This window comes from Ahaetulla prasina, chromosome 1 (genome assembly GCF_028640845.1).
Source record: "Ahaetulla prasina isolate Xishuangbanna chromosome 1, ASM2864084v1, whole genome shotgun sequence".
NCBI classification, from domain to species: domain Eukaryota; kingdom Metazoa; phylum Chordata; class Lepidosauria; order Squamata; family Colubridae; genus Ahaetulla; species Ahaetulla prasina.
The window spans coordinates 353,899,553-353,914,383 of NC_080539.1; the positions used below are offsets into that span (position 1 = coordinate 353,899,553).

The 14,831-nt window shown below is 39.1% G+C and overlaps 1 protein-coding gene across 2 annotated transcripts in view; it reads left to right on the forward strand.

The window, feature by feature from the left end:
• MDGA2 (MAM domain containing glycosylphosphatidylinositol anchor 2) overlaps positions 1 to 14,831 on the forward strand; it is a 732,231-nt gene that overhangs the window by 340,852 nt on the left and 376,548 nt on the right. Inside the window, exon 1 of one of the 2 annotated variants that reach the window (XM_058163142.1) lies at positions 2,488 to 2,534. The exons of the other annotated variant lie outside the window; for it this stretch is intronic. The gene's annotated coding sequence lies outside the window, so the exon portion shown is untranslated. Of the gene's footprint in view, positions 1 to 2,487; positions 2,535 to 14,831 lie in introns of those variants that run through there. 2 annotated transcript variants of the gene reach the window in all.

The following is a 14,831-nucleotide window of genomic DNA, read 5'->3' on the forward strand; positions in this document are numbered from 1 at the left end:
GTCATCTCTTGTCAAGGCCGTACGTTGGTTGCTCCTTCATCCTTTGTCAAAGGACTTGGTTTCTAATCCCCATATTTGTTGCCCTCTTTTGAACTGGTTGCAATTTCTTTAAATCCTTCTTAAAGTGTGGAAAACTAGACACAATAATCAAGGGGTATTTGACCAAAACAGAATAAAGTGGAATGGTTACTACACATGGTCTTAAAATATATTTCTTTTTTCCTTAAATAAATATTTTTTTATTATTTTATATCATACATTATAAATTACATTTCTACTACTGTAGACAAAAAATGCATTTGCTGTCTTTGTTACATGTAACTGCTGACTCAGTTTGTGGGAATTTTTCTCCACAAGTAACTATTATTCCAAAATCTTTTTTTCAAGAATATTTAATTTAGTTTTTTTATTTTATTTATTTATTTTCCCACCTTTATTACTTTATAAGTAACTCAAGGTAGCAAACATATATAATACGTCTTTCTTCTAATATTTTCCCCACAACAACAATCCTGTGAGTTGAGTTGGGTTGGGTTGAGAGACAGTGACAAGTGACTGACCAGTTAACCCAACTGACTTTGATGGCAAAGGTAGGACTAGAATTCCCAGTCTCCTGCTTTGTACCCCAACATTTTAATCACTATACTCTCCCTCGATTAAATGTTAATAATATTTACCTATTATCAAGCTAGGAATCCCCTAACTTACAGGTTGGCAATCAATATTTATATTTTCTACACGAAGAACCATGTGTGTCTATACTGTAAATTTATTTATACTCTTAGCTAATTTCTCTAGTCTATTGAGGCTATTTTGAATTTTGAGTGTAATTTCTGTCTTCCAGGGAAGTCTTAACCTCTCAGGAACAGAGTCACAGAAGTGAAGATATTAGTAATTATTATGTCCACCTCTTCCTCCAGGTCATTAATAAAATATATTAATGAGTAGAGAATCCAGTACTGATCCTTATGGTATCTTACTTGATACTTCTTTGCAATCTGATAAGAACCATTGACAATACTCTTTGTGATTTTCAAGCCAGTACTGTATATATCTACCTAACTGCCATGACATCCAATCACATTTGGTAGTATACCATGCTTTGGAGTATTTTGCTAAAGTTCTTGCTGATGTAAAGTTACGTTATGTCTACATCATTCTCATAGTCTATTAAAAAATTCATCTGCTTAAAAATAATAATCTGAAATTAATTTAGCAAGATTTATTCTTAACAAATATCTGGTGACTTCTGATAATTAGGATTGTACAATGCTTGGGATGTAAAGGTAAAAGAGATGGATATTTATTTTATGTGTACATTTAATTTCATGAATATTCAATTTTTGCCTGTCTACCTGTCCATTTACTTTCTTTTACTTTTCAGCTGTACATCTTTGCAGGGTGGATTATTTTGTTATACTGGAAATAGCTGGGTTACTCAGGTGTAACCTAACAGATGGAACAAAACCTGAACTTGGCTGGGACTAGATGTTTCTAGTCTTAAACCGGACCTATCAGAATTTGCTTGAACAATTTAGAGTTGAGAAAAGTCTTTATAACATCCTACTCAGTAAAATCTTTACTGTACTCTTGGGAAATCCATAGGATTTGATTTAGGCTTATGTAGTGAACTCTCAATTTGCTTGTTTGGTTTCTGTTTTCTCAACAAACTTGATTTTGAATTCTGAACTTGCATTGGACTTATGACCAAATAATTAATTTGATAGCTATATTGTGATTGTAATCCAGATAATAAGCTGCTGCTTAGGAGACCAGGATATAAATATGCAAAATTTCATCTCTTTCCTTAAAAAAAGTAGTTTATAGCAGCAACATTTCCCCACTTTTATAATTGGTGGTCAATGGGGCCAGAGAAACTCTGGGGAAATGAATATGGCAGGTACAATTATAATTTCCTTCTGCACACATGCCCTTAACCCTGAATCATACTTAGCCAGATGGTCATTACTCCTCTTCTAACTTGTCTTGCATAGTTATTATGACAATAAAACAGGAAATGATGGAAGTCCATCATTAGGGGTTTTCTGGACTACAGGTACATCAGAGGAGTCAGTGTGGCATAATGATTAAGACACTGGACATGGTGAAATATATTGGGGAACATTAAACCAGTCATTCTTTCTCAGCCATCCCAACCCACAGGACTATTGTAGAAAATTGTGGTAGCTATCTTGAGCTCCTGGAAGAAATGGGATATAGAAATCTAAATAATTATAGCTATGAATGATTCCCAACTAAACTGTACCCCATCTCCCATATGCTGGTCCTAATAGTAACAACGGGGTGAGCAGTTTGACTCAGATTAGATGATACTGCTAGAGAAGGAGAAAATTTTTCTTATCCCAATTTATTAGTGAAAAAATATCTCATGTAGTGAGTATACAGAATAATAGAATTGGAGGTCTTCTAGTCCAACTTCCTACTCAAGCAGGAGACCTATGCCATTCAAGACAAATGGTTGTCCAATACCTTCTTAAACACCTCCAATGTCGGAACACCCACGACTTCTGAAGGCAAGTAGTCATGCTTATTATTCTCACCGATAGAAATTTTCTTGATTCTACATTGAATCTCTCTTTGTTAAGCTTTCATCCATTAGTTCTTGTCTTGTTCTACAGTGCTTTGAAGAATAGATTGAACTTCTCTCTGTGTCAACCCCTCAAGTATGGGAACACTACTGGGTATATCTAGTCTTTGTTGGATTAGATATACCCAGTTTTCACAACTGTTCATCATACAGTTTAGTCTTCAGCCCCCTCATCATCTTTGTTTGCTCTTCTCTGCACTCTTTATAGAGTCTCAACACCTTTTTTGTATTGTGGTGACCAAAATATTGGATGCAGTAATCCAAGTGTGGGCTTACTAGTGCAGTATAGAGCAATGCTAACATTTCATGTGATCTTGATACTTTCCCTCTGTTAATGCAGTCTAGTTCTCCATTGGCCTTTTTGGTAGCTGCAGCACACTGTTGATTTGTACTCCACTAGGACTCCTAGATCCCTCTCAGAGTTACTGCTGTTGAGCCAGGTACTGCTTATTATACAAATGCTGTGCATTTGATTTTTCTTGACTAAACATTTACTTTTCTCACCACTGAATTGTATTTTGTTGGATAAAGCCCAGTGTTCATGTCTATCAAGATCAGGAGTGGGCTGCTGGGTGTTTGCAGGAGTTTGGGAGAACCTCTAGCTAAGATTCTATGCAGTTTGGAGAACCCCCAACTCCCACACCTGGCTGGCCCCACCCACCCCTCCCCTCCCAGGGGTCCACACACAGCCAGTTTTGGATGCAGGTAAGTGCAGGGTGCTCGCAGAGGCTTGGAGAATGCACAAAACAGGCCTACCGGAAGATTGGGAAGGCCAGAAACGGGCCCATTTCTGGCCTCCAGAGGGCCTCTGGAGCCTGGGGAGGCCATTCCCCCCCCTCCACGGAGGCTTGAGAAAAGCCTCCGGAGCCCAGGAAGGGAAAAAACACCCTCTCCACTGTGGTGCAGGAGGCCAGCTAGGCCCTGCCCACCATGGCAATGCCCACCCAGCAACCAGGCAAAGAACTCCTTGCAAAAAGTTTTGAAGCCCACCCCGATTAAGATACTTCTGGATCTTGAGCCTATCTTCTAAAGTGTTGGCTATTCTTCCCAGCTTGGTGTCAACTGCAAATATGATGAGTCCCCCTTCTATCCTCTCATCTAAATCATTTATGAAGATGTTGAAGAGTGCTGGGCCTAAGACAGAACCTTGTGATAACCCCAGTGCACTCTTCCCTCCATGAAAGCTTTCTGCAGATGGGAATGTCCTTGCAGGAAGGGCAGGAGGTCCTTCAGCTTGAAAGAAAAAGTACATTCCCACTCACAAGTGTGTGCTACAAATATAATGGCAATCAGCAGGGGAAAGATGCTTCCTACATCCATATGTGTGTGTGTGTGTGTGTGTGTGTGTGTGTTTCCATAGGTTTTCACGGGTATAGGTATGTAGGTCTTGGCATTTTCGGGTCTTTTCTCGACCCGACTTTGCTCAAGAAGCATGAAGCCGAAGACACCAGCCTGAAGATGATGAGTGAGACCTCGTCAAAACGTTGCCAAGATACTCTCAACCTTACATGGGAAAAGACCCGAAAATGCCAAGGCCTACACACACACACACACACACACACACACATACCCGAATAACCAAAGACCTACACATATATATATTTATAAATAGCTATGTGTCTCCTTGCCATATAACCAATGGCAATTCTAGTCCTGAGGATATTAAATCTGAAAGGCTTGCCTTGCATTCATTGTGATGCTCATTTAATTAGTGCTGTTAAATTTTAAGAGATCTCCATACATTATTAGTCGTGCATGTTAGCAGTAAGATTTTTCTTTCTGGATACACTTTGCTAAGAACTGTCCCTCCCCCCCCCCCCCGCGGTTTTAAAAACTGATCAGACAGCAATTAGTGCAATAAAACATATTAATTAGTTATTTTTAAAATGGAGACAAAATGCAAATGATCGCTCCAGCCCATTAATTTATATCTTTTTTTCCCACTATTTAGCTGTCATGAACAAGGCTCCTTTTGTCAGACCTCTGGCTAAGTTTACAACTCTTCTGAAACAGGGACAGTATATATGGCTTTGGGGACCAAACTATTATGAACCATCTGCCCATATTCTGTATCTTGAATGATAATAGAGCAGGTGGAATTGGGTTGGAAACAAAGCACTTAGTCTACAACTCATGAACAACCCAGGTCAATGATAAATGTCTCTGTCTGTCTGTCTGTCATCTATCCATCCATCTATCTATCTACTGTGTTTTCCTGAAAATAAGACTGAGTCTTATATTAATTTTTGCTCCAAAAAATGCATTAGGGCTTATTTTCTGGTTACTTCTTATTTTGGGGGAAATGCCATACTAAATGCACCAGTCTGGCTGATAATCTTAACTGGGGCTTATTTTAGGGGTAGGGCTTATATTATGAACATCCTGAAAAATCATGCTAGGACTTATTTTCTGGTTGGATCTTTTCAGGGAAACAGGGTATCTATCTATCTATCTATCTATCTATCTATCTATCTATCTATCTATCTATCTATCTATCTATCTATCTATCTATTTCAAAATGTATCTGAAGAAGTTGAAAGCAGTCCAATTGTTTCATACACACCAGGAGAAAAATAGAAGAAATGTGACACTTTGCACTTGTGTTGTGATTCTGCCCTTTGGAAAGGGCAGGAATCACAACAAAAGTGTGAAGCGTCACATTTCCAAAGATGGGCCCCTGTGGTGAGAATGAAACCTTTCGATTTATTTTCTTGCTTTTCCTATCTGGGCCCCAACAAGAGATGTAAAATTAATCTTTTATCCATTTCTTTTTGGTGAAAACACAGCTTGTGTCATAGCATGGCTAATGACAATTAATAGAGTCCAGCTAACAACTTGTTATCTTAAAAAGCAACTGCATCAGGGAGATGAGTTACTTTTTTTAAAAATAAAGTGTTGTTTTTACAAATGTCTTATAAAAAAGTGACTAGGTAAAGTTGGATAGCAAAAGACATGAGTTGCAAGTACCTGTATTTTTCGGACTATAAGACACACCACAATTTTGAAGAGGTAAGTAAGACAAAAAAAGTTTTTGCCCTCCCCAGCCCCCAGAAGCTCTCTGCAGGCCTCCCAAACCCTCTGCATGCTCTGTTTTCTGCAAAAATGGACCCATTTTTTTGCCCATTTTTGAAAAAAAGGGGCGGGCAGAGGGTTTGGGAAGCCTGCAGAGTGCTCCTGGGATCTGAGGAAGGCAAAAGTGCCCAATTTTTGTGAAAAATTCCCCATGCAATGCTCTCCCCAGCCCCCAGGAGCATTCTGCAGGCCTCCCAAACCCTCCGTGCATCCCGTTTTTGTGAAAAACAGGCCCATTTTTCTTAAAAATGGGACAAGTGGGGCAGGGCTCCAGGAAAAATGAATGTATTTGGTGTGTAAGACACACCAACATTTCCGCCCTTTTTTAGGAGGGAAAAAAGTGTGTCTTATACTCCAAAAAATACGGTATTTAACTTAATAAAAGCTTCTATGAAGCTACTAAGTTTTGATTTATGTCATGTTACATTACAGATGTATCATTTACACACAGATAGTCCTCAATTTATGATCACATTTGGGACTGAAATTTTAATTGCAAAACAGTGTAGTTGTTAAGTGAGACATCACATAATCAGACCCAATTTTACAACCATTTTTAATGAAGGCATTTTAAGCAATTCATCACAGTTGTTAAGCAAATAACGTGGGGTTTTTTTTGAATATTTTTTTTATTTTATAAACAAACAAACATTTAATATATCAGTCATTCCTTCCGTGTGACATCTTGGTGTTTTCTTCGTGGCTCTATCTCTTTGTTGTTTATTCTTTCTTCATTTCAATTTAATCTATTACAATTTTTTCACAAGTACAATATCCTAATTATACAATTTTCTTACATAACTATCAACTTGCTTATCTATATCTTTTTTCTAACCAATGGTAAAATTGATCCCATATCTTAAAATATTCTGAGTCCTCTCTTTTGTTAATCATCAAAGTTAATCTATAAATTTCTGCACAGTCTAGATTTTTTTTAATAACTTCCCCTTCTAGAGGTAGTTTCTCTGCTTTCCAATTTTGTGCAAAAACAATTCTTGCCACTGTTATTACATGTATAATCAAGTAAATATTTTCTTTACTAAGTTTCTCTGAAAGGATACCCAATAGGAACAGCTCTGGTTTTAATTCAATATGTTGTTGAGTCATTTCTTCTAACCATATCTTAATTTTGTTCCAGTAGTTTTTAGCTTCTGGGCATGTCACCACATATGATAATAAGATCCTGGTAACTGGTGACATTTCCAACATTTAACTGATTTATCTTTAAACATTTTTGCAAGTTTTTCTGGAGGCATATGCCATCAATAGAACATTTTATATTGATTTCCTTTATATGCAGTGGACATTGTTAATTTGTAGTTCCTTTCCCATAACTGTTGCCATTTGTCTAGATCAATTGAGTATCCAAAATTTTTACCCCATGCTATCATTGTTTCCTTTACTTGTTCTTCCTCTAACTCAATACCAAGTAAAAAATTATATATTTTTTTTAAATTAATTTATCCTCTGTTCCTGTGAGTATCCTATCCAACTCTGTCTTTTCTAAGTAAAAACTATATAGTTTAACATCTTTTTCATATTTTGTTTGTATTTGCATGTACATATACCAAAGCAAATAACATGGTTGAATCTGGCTTGCCTGACTGACTTTTTTTTTAAGAAGCTGGCTGTGAGGGTCACAATTCATGATCACAAAGACACTGCAATCATAATCATCAGGTGTTTGATTGCCAAGGACATGAATTGCATTCACAGGACTACAGGAGTGGTATGATCATCATAATTTCAAGGACAAATCATAAGTCACATTTTCTGAGGCCATTGTAATTTTGAAGTGACATTACATATACTTCATATACTTTACATAAAAATGAATTGAAAATCCATGGAAATTGGGATGGGTGCACAAAAATCTACTGTTGTAATTTGACAGAATAATAATAATGTCAGGACACAAGTATAGAATAACTGTAAACTGATCTGAGCATCCTTGGATAAAGTGTCTCTGCTTTTGGGCTTCCCAAAGTCTCTAGCAGTTGGCCAGTGTAAAACTTTCCTAAAGCCTTCAGACAATCAGGTCTTATTCCCATGATTTGGTTGCCACCTTCCCTAATCAGCAAAGTCACCATCATGTATTTGAAACAAAGGATTGAAGATAGCTAGGATTATGTTCCAGCACTCATTTTTATATCCCAGATGTTGCAAAAGGGACCGAGAGCTTATAGCTTGGTGCCCCATTTACCTTTTCTTTCTTTCTTTCCTTCCTTCCTTCCTTCCTTCCTTCTTTCTTTCTTTCTTTCTTTCTTTCTTTCTTTCTTTCTTTCTTTCTTTCTTTCTTTCTTTCTTTCTTTCTTTCTTTCAAACTGTAACAAAAAAAGGGGGAAATCCACAGTGATGTAAGCTTCATCTGTGAAGAGATTCAGGGGAAGATGACTTATTAAAATCTTCTGCCATAGACGTGTCATTTTCACACTATCCCTCTAGAACCTTGGTTTGCTCTCAGGAGTTAAGATGGGTAGTTAAATCGTATAACTGACCAATGACTTAAATAGAAGAGACTTTTGTAGCTCAAAGTTGAACTATTGGAGTTCTTGGTGCTCTTTGAGGTTGGCTTTTCTTTTTTCTTTTTTGCTTGCAGTCATTTCATTATCAAACTACAAGTAGTCCTTAAATTATGCCCATTTGTTCAGTGACCATTCAAAGTTATGATGGCATTGAACAAAGTGACTTATGATCAGTCTTCTACATTCTGGCCATTGCATTGCCTCCATGGTCAGGTGAATTGCCAAAAAGGCATTAAGAGTTGTTAACTTAATGTTGTAAGCTTCTTTTCTGACAACATTGTACTGTAAAGTAGGTCATATAAAACCTTTGCCAGACCAATTCTCGAATACAGCTCACCTGCCTGGAATCCACACTGTATATTGGACATTAACACAATTGAGCGAGTCCATAGGTACTTCACAAGAAGAGTACTTCACTCCTCTGCTCACAACAGAATACCTTATGCCACGAGGCTCAAAATTTTGGGATTGGGAAACCTAGAACTATGCCGCCTACGGTCTGACCTAAGTGTAGTACACAAAACTGTCTGCTAGAATGTCCTACCTGTCAATGACTACTTCAGCTTCAACTGCAATAATACACGGGCAAGCAATAGATACAAACTCAAGGTAAACCGCTGCAAACTCGATTGCAGAAAATACGACTTCAGCAACAGAGTGGTCAACGCCCAGAATGCTCTACCTGACTCCGTTGTTACATCTTCTAACCCCCATAGCTTGAACCTTAGACTGTCTACCATGGACCTCACCCCATTCCTAAGAGGTCCGTAAAGGGGGCGTGCATAAGCGCACCAGCGTGCCTACCGTCTCTGTTCTACTGTCCCCATTTACTTGTACTCATTCCTAGTTCATGTCCATGTTTATACTTATGCTTGTTATCTAGTACAGGGTTCTCCAACCTTGGCAGCTTTAAGCCTGGAGGTCTTCAACTCCCAGAATTCCCCAGCCAGCAAAGCTGGCTGGGTAATTCTGGGAGTTGAAGTCCTCCAGGCTTAAAGTTGCCAAGGTTGGAGAACCCTGATTTAGTACATGTTCAACAAATTAAATAAACAAATAAATTAATTAATAAAATAAAATAAAATAAAATAAAATAAATAATAAAATAAAATAAAATAAAATAAAATAAAATAAAATAAAATAAAATAAAATAAAATAAAATAAAATAATAAATAAGTTGCAGTGTTCCCTGCCAGATTCCCACAAAATCAATGAGAAAGCAGGCAAAGAAGGTTGCAAGTCATTTAGGTAAATCTCCACCTCCCTGCCCTTTCTTTACTCGCACACCCTGTGCCCTCTTTCCCAGCCTCCTTGCACTCATGTACATATGTGCATCCACCAGCATCCTTCGTCCCAGACCTCCCTGCCCTTGAATGCACCCTGTGCCCTCTTTTCCCAGGCTTCCTGTTCTTGCACACACCGCACCCCCTCCTTCCCCAGCCTTCTTAATTTTACAATTCGTCACAGCATCCCCCCCTTCCACATCTTTGGCCAACTCCCAAGGTCATTCTCACATTCTATTCCATCTTGGGAAAGGACACAGTGCTTCATCATTTCACTGCCCTTGTCTTCCGTTCCCTTTTTAGCTTGAAGGTAAGCTTAATAACACATCACTAAAATCAATTCTAACAATATTCTAGAACCCGTGAACTCAAGGTAGAAATATTGTCAGCCTCTCTGAAGGAGAAGAAAACTTTGGGGAAGCTAGAGGCCAGATTTCAGCATCTTCTTCTTCCAGGTCCTCAGGATTAGCCGCATGTCAAAGGGGAAGCAGGGTATTAAAATCTACAGAAAGTTAGCTGAGGTGATGATGTGTTTAGTAAGTTAACGATGTCAAAGTTTCTTTAAAGCTTGGGTATGGGGACAGAGCCATCTCCTGCCACAGATCAATGGACAGACAGGACAGCAATTGGCAGCAAGAGGACTGAACGTTGGGGAAATTTAATCCCTGTATTTGACAGGGGAGGCTTGGCTGGCTTTTTAATGGAGGTCTCCCTCTGGACAGTGGTGAAATCCATTTTTTTACTACCGGTTCTGTGGGTGTGGCTTGGTGGGCGTCGCAGGGGAAGGATAGTGCAAAATCTCCATTCCCACCCCACTCTGGGGCCAGCCAGAGGTGGTATTTGCTGGTTCTCCAAACTACTCAAAATTTCTGCTAACAGTTCTCTGAACTGCTCAAAATTTCCACTATCGGTTCTGCAGAACCTGTCAGAACCTGCTGGATTTCACCCCTGTTGTGGAGTCTGACACAAATCTCAGGCATTGTTCCAAAGAAGAAACTAGTGGATTATGATAGGTCCAAAGAAGGCGATAGAAGATGGGCTAGGAATATTGGTGTTCTGTGAAAATGTCTCTTGTGCTAGAAAGGAAATAAAAGGAAGCAAATTGAAACTCTGTGTTTCAACCTTTTGTGTGTGTGTGTGTGTGTGTGTGTGTGTGTGTGGTGTTAATGGATTATCTATGGATCAGGGAACTAGAAACCAATGTTTTGTTTCCTTTTGTTTTTTTCTCCTGATGATCCGTAATTAGATTGCTCTCTCCTGTTGTTCCTGGTGCCCTTTCTCATCGCTCAACAGCACCTCCAGCTTTTAGGCTCATATTCCACAAGTATTTAGTTGAATAAAGATGGGCCCCTCATAGCAATAGGGGAACCCTGGACACAGTTTGACACTCATATGTTTGCTATATTGTCCACTCCTCCCCAGCCAGAAGGACTGGCACCAGGGGTGAAATGCTCCCGGTTTGGACCGGATCGCCTGATCTGGTAGCAACGGCGGCGGGTGCTTCAGAGAACTGCTAGCAAAAATCCCTGCCCCCTCCTGCCCAGCTGAGCCACGCGATCATCAGAGGGTTTTTTTTTTACTTTTAAAAGCATTTTTTTCTTCAGCCGAACCCTTTAAAGAACCCTTTAAAAGCATTTTTTCTACAACCTCTTTGGCCGAAGAGGTTGTAAAAAAAAAGCTTTTAAATGGCGATCCCAGCTCAATTGCCTGATCATCACAGGCTTTTAAAAGCATTTTTTTACAACCTATACAGCTGAAGAGGTTGTAGAAAAAATGCTTTTAAAAGTAAAAAAAAAAGTTGGCCACACCCACCCAGTCACACTACCCTCCCACCAAGTCACACCCACAGAACCAGTAGTAACCAATTTTACATTTCACCCCTCACTGGCACACCCCACCCAGATAAGCTGGCACACTCTAGATAAGATAAGAAATACAGAAACGACCTCCTTTGGAGGGCCTCCAAGGACATTGGGTGTCATCTCAGGGACATCGGGTGTTTCCTGAGGAACTTTCCATGCCCTTGAAGGCTTGAAGAGGCCATGGTGATATTGGCACATAGATTGTCAATAAAAAAAACCCAAACAAACATTAGATTCCTGGTCAACAGATCCAGTTAGTTTAATTAGGTAGTTAAAGTTTATTACAGGCAGAGCCTTCTGTATTGGTCTACATCACACAGAACCTCCCTTCAGCATGGTGAGTCATGCTGTTTGGATAGGATAGGATTTTCAAGGTAACTAAAAAGTGCCAGATTGAGAATGTCTGATTTAGATTTGAAAGGAAGAATTTACTCCTAAACTTTAGCTAAGTTAGGATAAATCCTTCAGAAACCTTCAATTATTGCCTTCTGTTACAGCTTTTAGTTGCTTCAGTATATTGTTGGTTTTCCTCTATCATATAGACCAGGGGTCCCCAATCCCCGGTCCATGGACCGGCACCAGGCCGCAGCATGCCAGAAACTGAGCTGCACAAACAAGCAAAGCTCCATCTGTGGGATGCAGGCAGCAAATGAAACTACACCCCCTCTGGTCCGTGGAAAAACCTCTCTCCATGGTACTGATTCCAGGTGCCCAAAAGGTTTGGGGCTGATGATATAGACATTGAACAAATACTGCAAAAAGGACACCTCAATAGTATTTTGCTATCAAAAGATATTCACAGATGTCTACACCACCCCATATGCATTAAGAAGAGTTATTATTCCAAGTCTTCTTTTTTAATACTTAGATTTCATCAAGATGAATGTCAGCATTTTTGGTGACCTTATCTGGATTCAGACGCTGAGCAGGTTCGGTCTAGTTCAGAGGTGGGGTGCGGGGCAAACTGAATTTCTTCAAGGGCTAGATCAGCATTGTAGTTCTCCTCCGTGAGCTGGCCGGGGTGTGTGTGTGAGATGGGATGGACGCCTCCTGCAGTACCCTACCAGCCCCCTGCACCCTATTTTGGCCAGCAGGGGGTGACAGGCCATCCAGGCTGAAAATGGTGCACAGGTGGCCACGCACCCCCCCCCACATCCCATTTTGGCTGGCAGGGTGCTGCAGGAGGCGGTCCAGGCCAAAATGGGGTGTGTGAGCTCTGCTGGGAAAGCTACATGGACACATATCCATGAATTCAGCAGAAAACAAGCTGGATGGAAATGAAGCATCATATTTTAATCACAGTGAATATTTACAGGTAGTCCTTAACTTACAACAGTTCATACAGTGACACCAGCACTGAAAATTGTGACATTTATGACCATTGCAGTATCCTCATGGTGACCTGATAAAATTTTGGATGCTTGGCAACTGATATCTATCTATCTATCTATCTATCTATCTGATCGTTGCAGTGTCCTGAGATCTTGCAATCACTTTTTGTGACTTTCTGATAAGCAAAGTCAATGGGGAAGCCAGTTTCACTTAACAAACGTGTTACCAACTTAACGACTGCTGTGATTCACTTAGCACCTGTGGGAATAAAGGTCATAAAATGGGGCAGAACTCAATTAACAAATGTCTCACTTAGCAACAGAAATTGTGGGCTCAATTGTGGTTTTAAGCGGAGGATTCCCTGTATTCTAGGGGAAGATTATTATCAATATGTAAATGCAAGAAAGGATTTATTTTGCGAAAGAATGTAATAAAATGAGGAATTGAAAGCTTTGATGAACTATACATGCACATTGCTGTTTGTGCTCAGAGACACACAAATCAAGGCAATAACAAGTTAAGCAATGGAGGTTTCTTTCTGATTTTGAAATGAAGGTTTTTAATGTTCAAGCTTGCCTTTTATACATCTCTCCTTATCCCCTTGATTGCTGCATGGATGCCTATCTGTGTATATAATGCCTATGCACAGAATATATAATTCATTTTCACCTCATTTATCTGACTTGCAACCCTTAGGCCCAACAACCAAGAAACTTTTAACAGCATTGCAAGAAGCATTCAGCCATGAAAGCCTGATGGGCTTTTCTCACCCTGATCTTATTTCTTGGCTTACCTGCATTTACTTAAGCTTCTAAGTCTAATGGCTCCTTCAGCATAATTCATTTTTCTGTCTCTTCTTCAAGATCCTGTTTCGTTAGGGCTACAACTCAGGTGAGGTCTCTCCAGATTTAAGTAAATTTAACTAAGAAAGTTCACATTGAAGTTTATTGTCTCATACAGCCAACATGAATAGCTGTAAGAGTGGGGGAAGATTTGTTGTAAATCCTGAAGAGAAACTTAGTTAGATCACCGAACAAAGAGGCTTTTGTTAATGGGAGAGAACCTTGGCATCTTGTGGAAGTCCATTCTTGCCAATACTTGTCATTAATAGCAAACTAAGGGCAAGCGTCTTGTTAGTTGGGAAGAAAAATTGAACAATCTATAAAGAATACAATGGTTCTTTTATGTTTGAAGAAACATTCTGGGTGTTCGGGTATTAGTAGGCTTTGTGAGATCTGGCCATGCTCATTGACAATCAGGAAGCCTTGAACATTGAAAATACCACTTGGAAAAATAATAATGGCATGGGGTGGGAGGGAGTAGGGTTAAACTGAATTGGCTACCTGATTAATATTGTTCATTGGCCGGAATCCCTAGATCAAAATAATTTGTAACATGTGTCATACTATATTCTAGAGCCCTTGGAATACTAGTTTTATGTTGTAATTTGGCTTTGTCAAGGTTCTTTCTTTATCTTCCTGGCACTTGCAGAAGACTTTTTATCTTATGAACTGGGATATGCTTTGCAGATGAATCTATTGTGAAATATATCCTGCTGATGAAGAACTGAAGTCTGGGAAGTTATAAATCAGCCAAGGAGCACATCAAAAACTGAAATGCACCCAGTGAATTTTATGGGCTTAAGACAGACTTCTTAAACTGCAGTGCCATGATCCCCCTAAAATCAATGAATTGGTGTCATACTCACACAAATCAAACAAATGATCTGTCCATTGAGCTCGCTGATCTCCATTCACATTCGGTAGTTATGAGTTCTGTATAGGTAATGTGTTCAAAAGTCCAATAATAAATAAGCTAATGACTGGAAGGAAACCAATTTAAAAGATATAAAAATATGCTTATTTTCAACCACGCTGGATAAAAATAACTAATATATTAAAAATGTATCATTGATACATTGAATTTGGGACATGAAAATGTTGATAACAATTCAAATTGAAGGGTAGCAGTTTAACCTTCTCGTAAGTTGGAATTCTCAAAATGTGTGAAAAGAGAATTCCTATAATTACTGGGGGTATTGTAAATTATGGAATTTGTTGTCCAAAAGCAAGGCAACCAAGTCAGACAAGACTTCACTAGAGAGATAGAGGAATGAATCAGTTGAAAACTTTGAAGGATCTCTTGTAAAATC